The following is a 19,499-nucleotide window of genomic DNA, read 5'->3' as shown; positions in this document are numbered from 1 at the left end:
TTTTATTTTCTAGCTATAATGAATACAGCTCCAATGAACATGGTTGAACAAGTGTCCTTGTGAAGCCTCTTTTGGGTATATAACCAGGTGAGGTAGCTGGGTCTTGTGATATAACTATTGCCTATTTTCTGAGAATCTGCCAAATTGATTTCTGAAATGTTTGTACAAGTTTGCACTCCCACCAGCAATGGAGGAGCATTTCCCCCGCTCCACTTCCTTGCTAACAAATGCTGTCACTTGATCTTTTGATCTTAGCCATTCTGACACCTGTAAGATTGAATCTCAGAGTTATTTTGATTTTTCATTCCCCTGACGACTAAGGCTGTTGTACGTTTCTTTAAGTGCTTCTCCGGTATTAGAGAGTCCTTTGTTTAGAATTCTCTGTTTAGCTCTGTACTTCAATTTTATTTGGGTTATTTGGTTTGTTAATGTCTAATTTCTCTAGTTCTTTATATATTTTGAATATTAGCCCTCTGCTCGATGTAGGGATGATGAAAATCTTTTCCCGTTCTGTAAGCTGCTGTCTGTCCTGTAGACAGTGTCTGTTGCCTTACAGAAGCTTTTCAGTTCTGTAAGTTTTCATGAGATCCCATTTATTAACTGTTGATCTTAATGCCTTAGCTGTTATTGTTCTGTTTAAGAAGTTGTTTCCTGTACCAATGCATTCATGCCTTTTCCCCACTTTCTCTTCTATCAGGTTCAGTGTATCTGCTTTCATGTTAAAGTCTTTGATCCACTTGACCTTGAATTTTTACACAGGGTGAAAAATATGGATATATTTGCATTCTTCTACATGCAGAGATTCAGTTAGAGCAATACCATTTATTGACAATGCTTTCTTTTTTTTTTTCCATTGCATAGTTTTGGCTTCTTTGTCCAATGTCAATTGCCTGTAGGCATGTGGATTTCCTTCTGGGAAAGTATACATCTTAACTTGCTTCATATAAAATAAAAATAATGTAAGGTGTTGCAACCACAGCGTTTATCTTCTCTATTTCTATCTTCTCTATCTTTCATATCCCCTCTCACTTCTCAGACAGGACCTTGTCACCGAAGAATGCCCTGCTGGTCCAAGGCACAAACCTTTGCTACCCATTATTAGCTAGTCTTCTCCCATATCACTGGGAAAGTCACCTGTATTCTATGCAATAATATGTGTGAAATTTTACCCAGGTTGTTTTTTTGAGGCTTCCTGGGACCAATATGTACATCACTAAGAGATCCTGATGTACACTGACACAACTCTTGGGAAACTAGAACAAAAATGATAATTAAGACATGTGTGGTCAGGCAGCAAACAAGCAAAGTTGAGGCTCCAGTGACTGGCAATGATGGGAAGAGTGCCTATCATTGAACATGAATCAAAAGAAGAGTTCATACAACCCCATGAGAGAGGCTTAGAGGAAGGACTCAGTAAGAGCTGAAACCAGAGGGGTAATAATGGTTGGCAATATTCTGGGCATAGGTAAAGGTGTACATAACCAATGGCAAACTTGAATTTTCTCTTTGTCCTCTGCCTGATTCCATGCTTGCTTTCTCATAAGCTCAGTGTCTTAGTCAGGGTTTCTATTCCTGCACAAACATCATGACCAAAAAGCAAGTTGGGGAGGAAAGGGTTTATTGAGCTTTCACACTGCTGCTGATCACCAGAGGAAGTCAGGACTGAAACTCAAGCAGGTCAGGAAGCAGGAGCTGATGCAGAGGCCATGGAGAGATGTTCCTTACATCTCTCTGGCTTCCCCTGGCTTGCTCAGCCTGCTCTCTTAGAGAACCCAAGATTTCCAGCCCAGGGATGGCACCACCCACAAGGGAACCCCCCTTGATCACTAATTGAGAAAATGCCCCACAGCTGGATCTCATGGAGGCACTTCCCCAACTGAAGCTCCCTTCTCTGTGATAATTCCAGCCTGTGTCAAGTTGGCACACAAAACCAGCCGGTACACTCAGTTAGTATAGCCTGCATGGGTAGAGTGTCCAACATACACGGAATAGAACAGAGGTTGTGTCTTCATCTGGAAAGAATAGAAGACTGCAATCGAGAAGAACTGGGTTTCTGGAGGAGGTAAGTGTTGTCTGTGTAATAACAGTGACTTCACAGAAAGTATCTGTATTCGGAAGCACTCTTCTCTGTTCTTATTTCTTTAGATGGAAAATGTATTTTTTTCAGGGTTAATGGATCAGTCCAGCTATCTGTTTCCAAGCCACATCCCAGTCCAGTATGTTAGAAATTCTTCATTGTGGGTCTCATAATGCCCAGGAAAGTCAGTTGAATTGACTAAAAACTGTGTAAGTGTCTTTAAGACTACTGACAGTGAAGGTGATTATATGTGGTTGTAGTGTGGGAATTTCTCTAGAGAGATTGTTGCTAGTCCATCTGAGTCTCAGGCAAGATAACCTGTTAGAGTTGTGAGCTAGAAGAAAATTAAGGTGAGCATTGCTTGAAAGCAAGATTAATTTCTAACGTGATGTGGCAGGAGAAAAGTGGAATGTTTTTTGAGAACCTAGATGAAGAATAATCAGTCCTGAGTATTTCTTCTCACACAATTCAGTTACAATACTTCACACATCACATCTGATTTTGAATGTGTGAGGTACAGTAACTGACAGACATTTGGGGAATGGGATAAAGGAGATAATAAGCAATGAAATGGAAGAGTAAAAGTCCTGCTATTCAAAATACCTCACTATTTAAAAGAAAAAAAATAGAACAACAGAGAAAAATAGAAAATTTGGTTTCACCCTGAATATAATGTGGTGTCAAACCTCAAGAATAGCGAAAGCATAGTTTTTGTTTTTTTTTTTTATGTATGAAATGATGCAATAAAGACAGCAGGGAAAATTATTGAGTGCATGTGAAAAGATGTTGAAGGATGAGCTGTCCAATGTAAAATATGTAATTTCCCTAGGCTCTGGAAGTAGAAGGTATGATTACATCATCACGGCTCAGAAACCTCTGACACCATGTCAGGTGGTCAACAGCCGTCTCATGTTGGATCATCGTGCCTGTGACCTTCACATCCATTCTTGTTACTGTGAAAGTTTAGGATGATCTCACATCTGAACCAGAAGGATGAGCACATTTAGGAAAATATTTTGTAAAAGAGACATACAACGAAAGTACACTCACCTATCTTTCGTTACAGAGCATCTATTAGTTTGTTCTCTATCTCTCTGTCTCTGTCTCTGTTTTTGTCTGTCTCTGTCACCGTCTCTTTCTCTCTCTCTCTCTCTAGCAATTAAGCCTATTTTATGAATTAAACTTTATGGTAAGTGTGTGTATATGGGAGATATGCAGTAATATAGTATTTTATATTATCCGCAGATTTTGGCATTGGGGGAGTATCTTATACACAGTGTCCTGTGTTCTTTTGGGACTATTCTATATGGGAAAGAAATCAATCGTACACACAAGCATGGAAAGGTATTGACTATCACTGCAAGTGTGACGTCTTTAGTCATAGGTATGCATCTCTTTGTAGATACACCTATTAATTCTGTGAGGACGAACATTTAAATTTGCCATAGTTCTGAAAATGAGGAAAGACGAATCTGTATAGTCTTTCCACATCCCATAAATAGAACAAATTTAGCTGTGTTTTGCTAGAGGCAGGTTTACTGAACTTGAATAACCTTTACATTGATTGCTATAGACATCCAGTGAGATTGCAAAGTTAGTTCTGTGGGGTTGCATTTTTACACAGAGGTTTTTTTTTTTTTTTTGGCTGCTGTGTCAGTCTCTATTGCTTGCCTCAGAGTATCTCTATTGGTGTGGCTGCTTTAAACAGAAAGGAGCCTGAGTTGGAGTCAATGTATTTCACACTATGATGTTGTGAGAGAAGACATGCAAACCTAACCAAGGATTGAGTCTTGCATCTTCTCCTTAAAGATGCAGGCTACAGAACACATCTTTATTGTCTATGAGCCTTCCTTTGCTGTGATACAGAATTACTAAAGCTTATCGCCGTTGTCATGGCTTGAATAGAAATATCTCCATAAGTTAAGGTGTTGGTGGCTTGCACTCCCAGCTTGTGTGTGATTCCATTTCGAAACCTGTGTATTCTTGAGGTGGCAGCTCTTCCTCTCAGAAGTAGGCTGGCAAGGGTAAGCCTTTTAAGGATCTGCTTGTCTCTGGTTCTTCCTGCTCTTTGTGTTTCCTCCTCAGCCACCATATGAGGAAGACTTTAACCACACTCTTACTGCTGTCACAGACTGAAACTTCTAGAAATCACGAGTCAAAATAAATTCTCCCTCCCTTACATTGTTTCTGCCAGGTGTTTCATCATTGGTGATGTTCTGAAGATGGGAGAGGTCATTCACATGAGGCATCTGCCACGTACAGTGAATAGGAGATTCAGCAAGTCAAGGTCCTGCTATTCTTCATTCTTCCTAAATGTCTTATTTGTTTAGAGGAGCACAGCAGAGCCTGAAAGGTGAATAGGTGGAGCTTGGCCAGGTAGGTTCGCCACTGTGTGTAAGCCACCACTTAGTGGCTTCTTCATTTTTCTTCCCAGGATGGACTGATTCAGCGTCCCTTCGAGGCTAACTTCTTCCCTAGTAAATGAAAAGTCTGAATCTGAAGCCAGGTAGTTTTGTGCCTTAAAGCATGATCTTAAATAGGTTTCCCTTTCTTGTTTAAAAGAAAGCCAGGGGAGATTTATTATAAATGTTATCATGAGATTTATTCCAAAAATGCTTCCCCTTCAAAGGTAAAAAGGTAGCTACAAAATTACTACTGAGTACTACTTTGGAGATCTGGGAAGTGGCAGTAAAGCCAGTCTTTGTGAGGGTGATATGGAATTTTGGGATAGATTGACGGTTCTCAAAGTTAGCTTAAAATGACACAGTTGATTAAGTGAAGATCCACATATGAAGACCTAGAAAACAATTCACATTTTTTTCAATAAAAGGAACCAATTACCAAAAAAGGAGATATAGTGGGAAGCTGATAAGGAAGCCAAAGTCTATTAGGTAGCTCCATAGTGAAATCTGTCAGGTCAGTATCTGCCTAATAGATAATTGCATTGGTATTTATTTAAATTACTTTCATATATTACACTTGGCTCAGATAGCAATTCTTAATTTGATTCAGATAACATTAATAAGTTTTTCTCTTCCTCTTTGACATTTTATAAATCTTTGAAAGTGATTTTGGGGGGGGAAGGAACTAGGGATAAAAAGGAAGCCCATTAGTTTAGCTTTGTCTGCTGGCTTCTCCCATTTGAAGGCTCTAGATTTTTAAGGAATACAAAACCTTGGAATGTGTATGCTTGCTGCAATTTTCCTCAGATCCTGTCAGCTGCTTAACCTTCATTGAGAAGGATTCCCATATACATAAATTCTCTTGCTCTGGCCTTCTCTTCAAAGCCTAAGAGTAGTAGAGTGATGGATGAGCAAATAAATGTTAGGCCATGGATGTTCTCCTAATTGCTTTGATCAGTTGTTTCTTTTCTGAGTATTATATCCAATTAGATCCTGGGTTGGCATTGTAACTTCTATATTCTGCTCCTGGTTGCTCAATTTAGTCACTATCAGATGTTGTACAAGTCCAGCTCATACTAGTAGCTAAGGTGGCCCTGGCCACAGCAGCAGCAAACTTCTTGTTTCCCAAGTGGTTGCCATAGCAGAATGTTGTTGGAGTCACAGTATTTTTGGTGGTCTCTTACAGCTTTCCTTCTAGTGGTGAAGAATCAGCAGTCTTTTGGTTTAGTTGTGTGGAATTTGTTGGTCACTTCTCAGATCCCAGCCTGCTCTTTCCAAACTTCAAATACTTTGTAATTATATGATTCCTTGTTTTAAAACCCATTTTCTTCAAGGCATCCAAAAATGCGATTTATCCACAGGCGGTCTCAAGTCCTGACAAGATGAAAGAGAATTACTCATTTATTTAAATGTGATTGGTTTAAATGCAACATGGCATGTGGAATTATTGTGATTGATAAACACACATGGTTTGTCACACCACTTGAGTAGTGGAAATTAACTGAAGCAAACTCTATAAAATGCTGTGATAAAATATCAAAATAGTTGGCAAAAGCAATTAAAGGAAGGAAGGGGTTGTTTTGGCTCACAGTTTGTGGATGTACAGTCCATCATTGTAGGGTAGGCATCCAGTATGAGGCAGCTGGTCACATTGCATCCACTGTCTAGAAGCAGAGTGATAGATTTTTGTGTTCAGTTTGTTTCTTCTTTGTATTCAGCCCAGAATACTTGGTATAATGCATCTACAGTTAGATTATGTCTCCTCAACTCAGTTAACCTAAACGGAGAAACATCTTCACAAACACATCTCCTAAATGATTCTACATCCTTTATGTTGATGAGTATTATTAACCATCACACTCCCCAAAGTTATAAGAATTAGATTAATCTCCTTATAAGAGAAAGTGAATAATTTTGTGACTCTTTTACATTAAAATTTTCTACTTATACCTTTGCAGTCAGGTCTGGGCAGGGTGGATTGGAGATGCAGAGTATAGTCTTGTACTACTTTCAGTATACTTCACATGTAACCTGGGGTCTTCTAATGTAAGAACACCTCGTCCTTGGTGGTTTCTTGGTCTGCATTCTCTATTCTGGATACCAGTTGTTTATAGACTAAAGTTTTCTAAGCACTTGTGAATTCAAAGTCCCTGAAAGTCAGAGTCCTAAGTTATTTCTTGGTTTCCACTTATTTTTCTTATAAGCAAAGTCCTCTGGGAATCTTGAGGTTAAAGGTTTGAAACTGTAAAGGATTGAGCTAGTTCTCAACATCATTGGGTATGCTGAGATGTAGGCTTGGGATATTTCCTCTAAAACATGAAATTATTCAGACAGGAAAAGATGATGATTCTTGAAACACAACAGGAAAGTTTTCTGTGCTAAATCAGCACTCTGGGGTCTGAAGATTGCTGACTTATGATTGGCCTATCCCACTGTTGTTGGCCATTTAATATAACTGCCTATAATGCTTGTGGCTTTGAATTTGTGGCTGGTATGCAGGGTCAATCAAAATTTCTTCTTCATCACCAGGGAGAGTAAGATTTATAATCGGTGTACTGCTCTGATCAAACACAATCAATTTAAAGCCGAGGTGTGCATAGGAGCATTCTAAAAAAATGTCACTTCTCCATTCTTCTACCTTGGGAATGTGTGCATAATTTATTCTGCCTTATATGAGGAGGCTTTTGATCCTTGTGCAGGGAGAGAATGGAAAGGATCCTGGAATGCTGCTCAAGGCCCAGGAACCTTCATATTTGGTAATACAGTGATACTTTGCTCTTCTGATTCTATTTTCTTAACTGAAATGTAATTGTGCTAACTCTGATTCAGTCTGTTCTTTCTCCTCAAAAAAGAGTTTGTTGTTTGTTTGTTTGTTTGTTTTTAAAATCTGGACTTAAGCTACACTCATGAATGAGGCAAGCTTACACTATGAAACAATCTTTTAGACCCTCTTGGATCATAAATTGTTATCCAGATGAATCAGATGACCTGGATAGCAGTGGACTTGGAGGGGAGGGAATCACACTTTAAAATGAATGAAATAAATATTGGATAAGTGTGAAATACTTAATCCGTTTAACCTCTATTAATATATTCAGACATGCATTGCCTCCAGGCAAACTTCTGCTATCACTTGTGTGTCTGTTTATAATTGTCTCTTTAATACTGTTTGTATTTATATCTGTAATAGTAATGATGTACCCTAATGTCCTGTGGTAACAAATAGAATCTATGTTTTGTGATCATCATAAATTTACATGACATGATATTCATTCTCATCTAAATAGGTAAAGGATGCTAGAGTCAAACGTGTCTGCAGAATTAAAGCTCAGAACATTCCACTTACCATTTCTTTTCCCATGCAGCAAAGAAGGCTGTGGTCTATGCTGAGCAAACATAGGAAGGAATCATGTTTTAGATAAAGAAGAGAGGATGATCGAGAGCATTATTATTCTGCTTTCTTCCCTGGGCTCCTGTGAGGGAAGGAAGAAAGACATGTAAGAGGCCCCTAGGGAACATGCAGATACCTAATGAAAGGAGCTAGGGGTGCTCTCTGCTGGGTGCCATTCAAAAGTGCCAGCTGAGCATCTTGGCAGCTGGGCAGCTGGGCCTGTACCTTACAGCACCCTGCATAGGCCAAGTAAAAGAGCGGTCACCTGTTCGTGGAGATATGTGGGGGATCTCCAACATCCTGGTTGCTAGGGTATCACCTGGTCCAAGAATGACATGACACGAATCTCCTTCTGTTTCAGTGTGCTAAATGTAGATTCACAGATTCCATGATTTAGAGAGGCAACTGAGGTAGAAGCTGGCAGAGTGAGGGAAAAAGGAATAACAAAGCTGATGAATCTTTGTAGGATCGTCCTAAAATGTCTGACTGCAGCCAAATGTGCTTCCTACTGCCTTCTCCTGGTGACTGAGAGGGTGACTTGACAGTACATCAGCAGGAACATTCTAATCCTCTTCAGATCTCCCCCACTGTACTGTATAAAATTATACAATGTGATGTAACCAGTAGATATGCATCCCTGTGCATCTATAACACTTGGTCTTACTTTTAATTTAAATTATTTATTTATTTATTTATTTATTTTGGTTTTTCAAGATAGGGTTTCTCTGTGTAGCCCTGGCTGTCCTTTGTAGACCAGGCTGGCCTCGAACTCAGAAATCCGCCTGCCTCTGCCTCCCAAGTGCTAGGATTAAAGGCGTGTGCCACCACTGCTCGGCTATTTTGTTATTTTTAAGTGTGTGTGTACAAACACCCACACAAGTGCCCACATGGACGCAAGTTCACCCAGAGGGATTGGATCCCCTGGAACAGGAGTTACAGGAAATTGTGAGTTGTTCAACACGGTCTAGAAACCTAACTTGAATTCCTTCTGCAAGAGCAGCAACTGGTCTTAACTGCCAGGCTACCTCTCCAGGTCATAATATAGTATTTTAGTTATTATACAATTTATTTTAGGGTATGGATGAGTCAGGAATCTAATTATCTTCTTTCTGAAGTGTTTACCAACTTGATGTGTTATTTCTTTCTTCTGTGTGAACTTGGAAAACCTTTTATTTTTGGATGAATGTATTTTGTATGTGTGTTACTATTTGTATTAAAAGATTTATATTTTCTTAGTTGTGATAAATTCTTATGATGCTTTAAAGTCAGAAGTATCAATTCTCTCTCTTTTCCCTGGATACCCATGGAACTTTAGGGTAATTTTTATTAATTCACTGAAAATATTGATATGCTTACTGAAATTGAAATAGATCTACAGGTTAATGTATGAAAGAATTTATCTTTATATACATAAGACTGTCCCACAATTTGTATTTTTTCCTATGCTTCTGAATAAAGTCTGATAAATTTCTTCAGGTAAGCAGGTATTTTAATTTTTTTCTAAAGTAGTTTTTTTTCCTGTTTCATCTTATAGTTTTTAAAATATTCGTAACTCCTTTTTTTTTTTTTTAAATTTTGTAGATAAGACAGCATTTGGCTTAATTATTCAGTTTAATGACTCATTTTCTTTTTCTAATAGATTCCTAGTTGACTAATTGGTTTCCATCCTTTTCCTATCTCACTCTGTTTTACTTATTTTTCAGCAGATAAACATTTTAAAATGTGTTTTTGTTTTTCTATTTGTTATGTAGATCAAGGACCTCCACATAAAACCAGATACACTGAAACAAATAGAGGAGTAAGTGGTGATGAGCCTCGAACATATGGGCACAGGGGAAAAATTACTGAACAGAACACCAATGGCTTATGCTCTAAGATCAACTATTGACAAAAGGACCTCATAAAATTATAAAGCCTCTCTAAGGCAAAGGACATTGTCAATAGGACAAAATGGCAACCAACAGATTGGGAAAAGATCTTTATCAATAATCCTATATCCGATAGGAGGGTTAATATTCAATATATACAAAGAACTCAAGAAGTTAGACTCCAGAGAACCAAATAACCCTATTAAAAAATGGGGAACAGAGCTAAACAAAGAATTCTCAACTGAAGAATACTGAATGGCTGAGAAGCACCTAAAGAGATGTTCAACATCCTTAGTCATCAGAGAAATGGAAATCAAAGATTCTACCTCACACCAGTCAGAATGGCTAGGATAAAAAACTCAGGTGACAGCAGATGCTGGAGAGGTTGTGGAGAAACAGGAACACTCCTCCATTGCTGGTGGGATTGCAAGCTGGTACAACCACTCTGGAAATCAATTTGGCATTTCCTCAGAAAATTGGACATAGTACTACCTGAGGACCCAGCTATATCACTCCCGGGCATATACCCAGAAGATGCTCCAATATGTAATAAAGCTACATGCTCCACTATGTTCATAGCAGCCTTATTTATAATAGCCAGAACCTGGAAACAACCCAGATGTCCTTCAACAGAAGAATGGATACAGAAAATGTGGTACATTTACACAATGGAGTATACTCAGCTATTAAATATGATTAATTCATGAAGTTCTTAGGCAAATGGATGGAACTAGAAAATGTCATCCTGTGTGAGGTAACCAATCATTAAAGAACATCCATGGTATACACTCATTGATAAGTGGATATTAGCTCAAAAGCTCCAAATACCCAGGATACAATTCACAAACCACATGAAGCTCAATAAGAAGGAAGACCAAAGTGTGAATACTTCGGTCCTTCTTAGAAGGAGAACAAAATACTCACAGGAGCAAATATGGAGATAAAGTGTAGAGCAGAGACAAAAGGAAAGGCCACCCAGAGACTCTCCCACCTGGGAATTCATCCCATACACAGTTACCAAACCCAGACACTATTGTGGATACCAAGAAGTGCATGCTGAAAGGAGCCTGACATGGCTGTCTCCTGAGAGGCCCTGCTAGAGCCTTAAAAATACAGAGGTAGATGTTTGCAGCCAACCATTGGATTGAGCATGGGGTTCCTAATAGAGGAGTTAGAGAAAGGACTGAAGGAGTTGAAGGGGTTTGCAACCCCATAAGAAGAGCAACAATATCAACCAACCAGATCCCCCAGAACTCCCAGGGAATAAGCCATCAACAAAGGAACACACATAGCTCCAGCTGCATATGTAGCAGATGATGCCTTGTCATGCACCAATTGAAGGAGAGGTCCTTGGTCCTATGAAGGCTTGATAGATGTCCCAGTGTAGGGGAATTGAGGGCGGGGAGGTGGGAGTGGGTAGGTGAGTGGAGGAACACCCTCATAGAAGAAGGGAGAGGGAGAATGTGATAGGGTATTTCTGGGAGGGAGAGAAACTGAGAAAGGGGATAACATTTGAAATGTAAGTAAAGAACATATCAAAGAAAAAAAGCATATAAACATTTTAAAATGTGATTTTACTTTTCAATTTGTTATCATATTTTATTTGCTTATTTAGTTGCCCTGTTTTTCTGATTAAGAGTGAATCAATTATGTTTGTAGAAAACGTAGTTATCATTTTTGTCATTAGTGCTCATATTTAGAATTAATGCTTATATACACAATGCCTTAGTGAGAGACTAGCTATGAGAGTGAAGACTCATAACTAGACCCACATTTTAATGAGATTTTCCCTTAGTAATGGATTTCAAAATTGATCCAGTGATCTTTTTGTGAATGCATAAAAATTATTTTGAGTTTTGTCCTTGTACATATTTTATAATTTTATTGAAAATTAAGGCTGTTCATCATTTAGACACACAGCTGTATTTAATTAAGGTTATTTTAAAATGCTGACTTCTTATATATGTTATTTATATCATGGTACAGTAGAGATAAGATAGCTGAGGCATTGGTGGTACAGTAGATAGCAGAACTGCCCTCCATTGTACAGAAACATGCAGAAATAAACATATCCTAATTTCCAGGCATATCTTATTAAAAATATGGACCTTGACAGCTTAAACTCTTTGCCACTAGGTAAAAAATGACATTCGCCTAATTCTTTCACAAAACCCTTGAAAAATGAGTGTCTTTCTTGCTTGGAGAAGAGCTAATTCTGGCTCATTCTTTCCTTGGAAGAACAATTCCAGGTAGAGAAGACTCCAGACCATACTTTATATTTTCCTTTAAGTGATATAACCATTAGTTTGAGTTTAAATGATTATTTCTGTGTAGAAAATGTGGCAAAAATGTCCTGTTTTACAGTAATAATAGGACATTGATGCAGCAGATGCTTGACTATATTTTCAAGTTGACTCATGGCTTATGAACCTATTCATGTTTTAACAAAAAAATTAAATGAACTTATTCCAATTCAGTTTTGTAGACAGTAGCTCATATTTGATAATTGTTTTTCATACAATCTTCTGCATGTATAGAATTTCCATTCTCACTTTTCTTTTTTTTTTGCTATGATTATGCCAATGTTTTATTATCTACGTCCTTATTTTAAAAAATGACATTTCTGATATGTGGTGGTGTAAATGAGAATAGTTTCCACAGGCTCATATGTTTGGATGCTTGGTCCCCAGCTAGTAGAACTGTTTGGGAAGCATTAGGCGTTGTTAGCCTTGTTGGAGGTGGCGTGTTTCTATTAGAGGAGATGTGGTCCTGTTGGAGGAGGTATGGTATTCTTGGAGGACATGTGATCTTGTTGGAGACTGCCTGCTGTTTGCAGATTAGGATGTTAAGCTACTGTTCCAGCATCATGACTACCTTCTTCCTGCTTAATGCGGGCTCCTAAACTGTAAGCAAACCCTTAATCAAAGCTTCACTTTAAATAAGAGTTTGCTCATGGTGTGTCTTCAGAGTACTAGATCACTAACTAAGACACCGTATTTCATTTCTTTTCAGCTAAGGTTTATGTAATAAACAATAGTTTAGGCAGCCCCATGTTATTTACTTCAATAGAACATGAAGGGAATGAGCCTTGTATAGTCAATGGTATTTATGATTTAATGAAAATTAAGTCCGTTGAATATTTTGTTGGTAATGTTATCAATATCATGATGGTGATGATGATGATGATTATGATAAGTGAAGGCCAAAGCTGTGTGTATGCAAATGTCTACGCCATTGCACATATATTGAAAACAGCTTTATGCAATTGGCTCTCCTTTCTATACTTACATATATGTTCTAGGAACTGAACTTAGAATGTCATTACGCTTGGATGACAAGAGTGTGTGTGTCCTTGTTGAGTCATCTTCCTGGTCCTGACACAGATGTCTTAAGTTTGTCTCTTGGTAATATATTTCTATCAGTTTTATATATCTTCTGAACATTAACTTCTAAACATAAGCAATAGATATTTTAAATATTTAATGTGATAAAAATAGGCCATCATATGTAACTGTCAAACTTGCAGACAGTAAAGCTACACTCAAAGTAGTCAAAGACATAGTTCAAATTAAAATTTCAATGGGAAAAATGAACTTAAACATATTATGGCACAGCTTTAATAAAAGTCAACAGAAAATTGTCTAAAAATAATGTATAAAAGGCCCAAGGGACTGAGGGATGCTGGGAGAACCTGGAGGGCAGGTCTGCTTTGGTATGTAAAATATGTACCTCAGTCCCTTGTCTCAGCATCTGAAAGCAAACCAGGAGAAATATGGGAACAGAAAACAGACCTTATTAACTGTTCCAGAAGGAAATGTGACTCTGCCTATCTTTGAAGGGTTCCTAGTTTCTTGCCACAGAAGTGCTTTCTGGAAGTAGCCATTAATTTGCTTTCATAGTCCCAGGAGGAAGAGCAGCATCCCTGACTTTCATGTTATGGTGTGCTTTATAATCATCCTCTGCATAACTGCTTTTGATATGGGGACTGGTCAGTAAACCTTACATAGAAGAGTGGAAATTCTTTAGTTATAACGGTGTGAAATCCAGTGGTAGATCGTTATAAGATGATTGTGCCTCTTTTTGTTATCAAATGGTGGGATTCACTGACTACTTTAAAGGTGGAACTTTTAAATCTTACAGATACACAGAAAAAGAAATTTCCCCCAACTTCCCATTCTCAACAATATTCTACCAGGGGAATGATGTTTATCATCCTAGTGTTTAATCATTGACTCCTTCTAAAAATGTCTTTAGTTGATATGGTCTTAGTAAGTGTTCTATTGCATTGAAGAAACACAATGACCAGGACAACCCTTATAGAAGAAAATATTTAATTGGGGGCTTTCTTACAATTCCAAAGTTTAGTCTATTTTCATGGTGGGGAATATGGCAGCATGCAGGCAGATGCTGAGAGCTCCATGCAGATCTATGAGAGAGAGAGAGAGAGAGAGAGAGAGAGAGAGAGAGAGAGAGAGAGAGAGAGAGAGAGAGAGAGAGAGAGAGAGAGAGAGAGAGAGACAGAGACAGACACAGAGACACAGAGACACAGAGACACAGAGAGAGTGAGAGAGACACAGAGAGAGACACAGAGAGAGTGAGTGAGAGACAGAGAGAGAGAGAGAGAGAGAGAGAGAGAGAGGTATTAGGAGATTAGAACTTGCACTTCCTCCAACAAGGCAATATGTCCTAATCCTTGTAATCTTTTCAAAGAGTTCCACTCTGTGGTGACTAGGCATTCAAATATATGACTCTATGAGGGCCATTCTTATTCAAACGGCCACAAATATCTACATTCTTAGATTCAAGTGGCTAAAATATCATATGGACTAGTGCACATTTCTTAGGTTTTAAACTTTTTATTGAAAAAAGCAAAAATGAAAGAGAATCAGAAATACCCAAACCCCTATAGCTCCATAAATGAAACAAATTTAACCTACTGCAAATGAGCCATGTGGATATAAGAAAGGACGTATTAATCAGCCCTTACTGATTAAGGGGCTGGTATCACTATTAAACTCTGAGATGAATTTCAAAAGCATGCCATGACAGAATGGATATTTACGTTATTAAGAAATCACAGCAACTGATCTTCATCATGTCTGAGTGCTACATAGAGGTCAAGTTGAAGTTCTCGACTGATTAACATCGTGACAATTAATAAAGATGATTTAACTTGTCAGTCTAACTTCCCTGAAATCAAGATTACATGGAGCTAGGAGATCCTAATGCTAAACAGTAATGCCCTCTACTAAAGAAGCAAGAGGTGATTGGATTAAGACCATTGCTATTTTGGTACATCTGCAATCTCTGTTACTTAGAAAGCTAAGGTACATCTCCCATTTGAGATTAGCCAGACCCTAAGAACAAACAACATCCCAAATTTGAAAGCAAAAACCCATAGCTCATTTTTTCAGGAAACAACCTTAAACATTTTTGAATCAATATAGGAACTCTCAGAATCTGGGGAATTTGAACCTGGTGTCCTCTTACTGTCTGAAATAATTTCCAGTTGTATTTTCTAAAGGTGATTTTTTCTTGGGATGTCATTTTCTGCTAACGTTTACTCTTATTACCATTGGCACTGTCTAAATTGCCACAGATTTTGAATTTGGGGGTGAGCATTTGCCATCCTAGCAGCTTACAGTGTATTAATTTGTACTTGTTTCTGTATTTAAATTGCCAAATTAGTGTTTATAGAACATCTGCTCCAGAGAGCACTGTTCTAGCTTCTTCCCTAGTCATTCACATCTTATGACTGCTCACTATTTACCGTTTGCAGAGCAATGACTTAGAAGTCACCCTGATTTTCTTTTACCCTTGTGACTCATATACAAACATAAAATAAATGTTATTTCTGGCTCTACTTTCAATTGTCAATAAAAAGTTTGACCACTTCTTGACACCTGTGTTTTCCCACCTCCTCTGCTGCAATATCATCCACGGGGTCTCAGCTTCTGTTTGGAATGCTCTGTTGCCTGTACTGCAGAGTAGCCAGAAATGCAATATTAAAACACAAGTCAGATTGCATCACTCTCTTTCTCAGTGCTCCAAGGATTCCCACTATATGACTATGAAATTTAAGTGGTTAACAAGCTTTCCATGACGGTAGTAAATGTGTGGCACAGTCAAATGTTGAAAAAGGTTTATCTTTTTCATTATATCATAGAATGCTATTCTCTAGACACATCTCCTGCCTTCTTCAAATGCTCATGAGGCAACGCATTTTCCCAGGCGTTTATAATCAGGGTTATTTATTTATTATGTTAGTGACAGACAGAGAAAGGGAGAAAGAGAAAGAGAATGAGTGGAGAAAGAGATAGATAGATAGATAGATAGATAGACAGATAGATAGATAGATAGACAGACAGATAGATAAATAGATAGATAGATAGAGAAACAGAGACAGATTTTATTCAGCAGTACTACCATTTGTAAGTTATTCATATTCCTATAACTAACTGCTTAACCATGGTCCTGTAAGTAACTCAAGCTTATGAATGGATCATTATTTTTACCTGTCACTCATGTCCTATCTGGACAAATAAACGTTTCCTTAATATCAGCTCGTTTTCTGTTTAAATGTTCTTTTCGTGTCATGTTACATTGGCTTAGGCTTCATCCTTGTCAGTTTCTACCACTCTGACCCGCTGTGTAGGTTTCCACAACACTTTCACTAGATAACATTTCATATCCATTCTTCAGTGGTTTGTATGCTGCATCCTCACCCTAGTTACACCTTCAGTATAGCTCCCCATCCTTAAAACATGCTGCGTCCTCAGGAAATCTCTCTATCCTCACCCCCATGCTACACCTTTAACACATCACTACATCTTTCCTCCTAGGCTAAACCCTCAGTACAGCTCATCTTCTCATTCAGTAGTGTTTCCAGTACTCAGCCCCATGCTACACTCTCAGTACAGCTCAGAATCCTTACCCCGCCCCCTATGCTACACTCTCAGTACAGCTCAGAATCCTTACCCCGCCCCCTATGCTACACCCTCAGTACAGCTCAGAATCCTTAACCACAAATGCCACATCCTTAGTACAGCTCCTCAGAGATGGGGATTTTGTCTCTCTTGATCTCTCTCTGCTCTACATCTTTGGGTCTAATAGAGATCTTGAACTGGTGCTCAGTACCTACATAATCTGTGAGTGTACAAACTGAATGAGAAAGGACAAAGGTGCTATGGAGAAGGGCTTAGCTTAAAAGAGCTGCCTAAGGCATTCATGAGGCACACTTCCCATGGGTTAGACTCTCCAAAGGAATGAGAGGAGAAAAAGGAGGCCGCCAGCTTGGAACTGGCAATCTGCTGTTAACGGAACTTTAAGCCAAGGAGCCACATCCATGCAAAAGAACACCCAGTGCTACAGACTGAATGCATATGACTCAATAAGGCAGAGCAGAGCATGATATTTTATTATGTATATTGCGCGGGGCCATCTGTCTCCCTCCTGTTCCTTTTGCCATTCCCTTCACTGCCTAATATGGTCTGTGTACATAAATGTTGACTATGACTAATTGATTATTTTTAATATATGCAAGTACAAGTAAAAAATAACACCGAAAAAGAAAACTAAAGCAAAAGCTCTTAAATTACCTTGAGTTACCTGGGACTTCAATTTTCTAGGCTGGATAACAAAGATGAATGCATCCTGGCTTTTGTTTACCTGTTGGGCATTCATCAGAGTAATTTCTTTTGACATTAGCACAAGATTTCTGAGCTACTTCTAATTAAAAAGAAATTTTGTTAAGTTTATTTTATTTTTAATGTTTTGTAATGCTCACATCTGTGATCCTTAACAATTTTTTAAGAAACTCTATTCCATCCTTTCTTAGAGAATCAAGCTATAAAAGAAGTAGATTTTGATACTGTAAAAAAACATATACCATAAAGAAACATACAGAAGCACACAGCTTTGGGCATGCTATGCCGGAGTGTTCAAAAGGTTAACTGACAGGGAAAGACCTGAATGTTTTCATCAACACATAGATTGAGGTCCCAGACTAAATACAACGGGCAGATGAAGAAATCCAGTAGTATAAAAGCATCTCTCTCTGCTTCATGATTGCAGATGCCACATACCTACCTGTCACTCCGCTGCCATCATGTCTTTCTGTCATAATGTACTTTGTTCCCCGCTAAGCCACAAGTTAAGACAAATCACTCCTCACTTGAAGCTGCTGCCTGTCAGGTATTTGGTTCCAGCCAACTGGAAACCAAGTAATAGAAAAAAATATTGGCTCACTGACTTGGTTGGTAATAGATAAATTAATATATAGTCCACAGACTAGAGAGATGGCTCAGTGGTTAAAAGCACTGGCTGCTCTTCCAGGGGACACAGGTTTGATTCCCAGTACCCTAAGGATGACTCTAAGCTGTCTATGACTTCAGTCCCAGGGGGTATGTTAATGTTTTCTGTCCTCTGTAGGGACCAGTCACATGTATTGTGAACATTTGTTCATGCAGGCAAACACTTTCATTCATAAAATAATCAAATACGTAAAAAAAAGTTTTAAAAGTAATATTACTCCAAATCTCTAGAAGAGTCGGTTGTTTACTTCATATTCTCAGGCAGCTGAGAATTTACAGATTTCAGACACTGCTTCTGGTATTGTGATGTAACTGTTAGCAAGATGGTCCCCCCCCCGCCCCCCCGCAAAGCCAAAGAACTTAAGGTTCTGAGAAATCCAAACAGTGTAAAAAAACCAACAAATGCAGTCTTACAGAAAGGAAACATAGATTAGGGGACATTTAACAGGATGAACTAAGTCAACTTAGTTAACATTAACTAAGAACTAAGAACCAATTTGAACCTCCAAGAATGGCCTTCCTGAGGAGTAACTCTAAAATCAGACTGGAAAGACTGGCCAATATCTAAAACCCAGGGAAGGCAAGAAGAGTGACATTCACACATCACCACTGTTGGTATAGTATGACCTTCAACAAAAGTAAGACAGTCCCTGTAGGATATTCTGAGTGCTCTGAAAAGCCAGCCACACACATTTCCACTTGGTATCAGTTAAGCCTTACCCAGGGAAGACTCAGGGCCTTGGGAGTGCAGATTGGCCAGATGGAGAAGAGGGGGGTAGGCCTCGGGCTTCAGTGGGAACAGCATGCGCACCCTCTGAAGGCTGTAACACGGAAGACAATGTAAACAAGGAGCATGACTCAGCCCTGAGCAAAGTAGACAAGATGCCTGGTGCGAACTAGTCTAGGAAGCCTGGCTGGCTGGGGGAGTCTTGCTTTTTTATCTTCACATCAGGAACAGTGGACTTTAGAAGGACAACTGACTGTTTAAAAAAAAACCAAAAAAACAAAAAAAAAAAACCGATAGGTAGTGCTCAGGACAGTGCTGTGTGTCTAAGGCTGTCTTCAGCTAATTCCAGATGACAAAGCCTAGCTCTATGAACGAGTGATCCCCCCTGGCTTGGCAGCCCTGCTGACTGAAAAACACAGCCACAGGATGGGGAAACTGCTTCATACTCTAGATGACATTGCTCCTGGCCTAAACATGGAAAAAGGAAAATCACATTTTCAAAGTGTCTGATAGATGGCAAATTATGTTGTATAAGTGTGGATTATATTGTTGCTATTATGTTGGGCAGGTGGTCCTTTTCCAAGCATTAAAAAAAGATAGTCACCTTTTAAAGAAATATAATTAGCTAACAATCTTCTATGGACTGGTAAATATTCAATGGAAAACATTAAAAGACATTTTTCACAAATAAAAAATCTATCTATCTATCTTTCTATCATATA

General features: G+C 38.6%; 2 long non-coding RNA genes across 4 annotated transcripts in view; one reads left to right on the top strand and one right to left on the bottom strand.

The window, feature by feature from the left end:
• Nucleotides 1-5,717: 5,717 nt before the first annotated feature.
• On the bottom strand, nt 5,718-18,857 carry LOC116074598. The gene is made up of 5 exons (XR_004112220.1): nt 18,771-18,857; nt 8,136-8,287; nt 7,826-7,952; nt 6,069-6,143; nt 5,718-5,853 (listed from the first exon to the last, which is right to left on the bottom strand). It is a non-coding gene; the product is annotated as an uncharacterized LOC116074598 (long non-coding RNA).
• The window catches only part of LOC116074599, a 130,826-nt gene continuing 129,237 nt past the window's right edge, over nt 17,911-19,499 (top strand). For 2 of the 3 annotated variants that reach the window (XR_004112221.1, XR_004112222.1), the window contains exon 1: nt 18,459-18,665. This is a non-coding gene — a long non-coding RNA (uncharacterized LOC116074599). Of the gene's footprint in view, nt 17,932-18,458; nt 18,666-19,499 lie in introns of those variants that run through there. The other variant, XR_004112223.1, reaches the window with a different exon arrangement.

The sequence above is a fragment of the Mastomys coucha genome, unplaced genomic scaffold (assembly GCF_008632895.1).
Source record: "Mastomys coucha isolate ucsf_1 unplaced genomic scaffold, UCSF_Mcou_1 pScaffold3, whole genome shotgun sequence".
Classification (NCBI taxonomy): Eukaryota; Metazoa; Chordata; class Mammalia; order Rodentia; family Muridae; genus Mastomys; species Mastomys coucha.
Note: the sequence above shows the minus strand (reverse complement) of the source record. Positions and strands in the feature narration are given on the sequence as shown.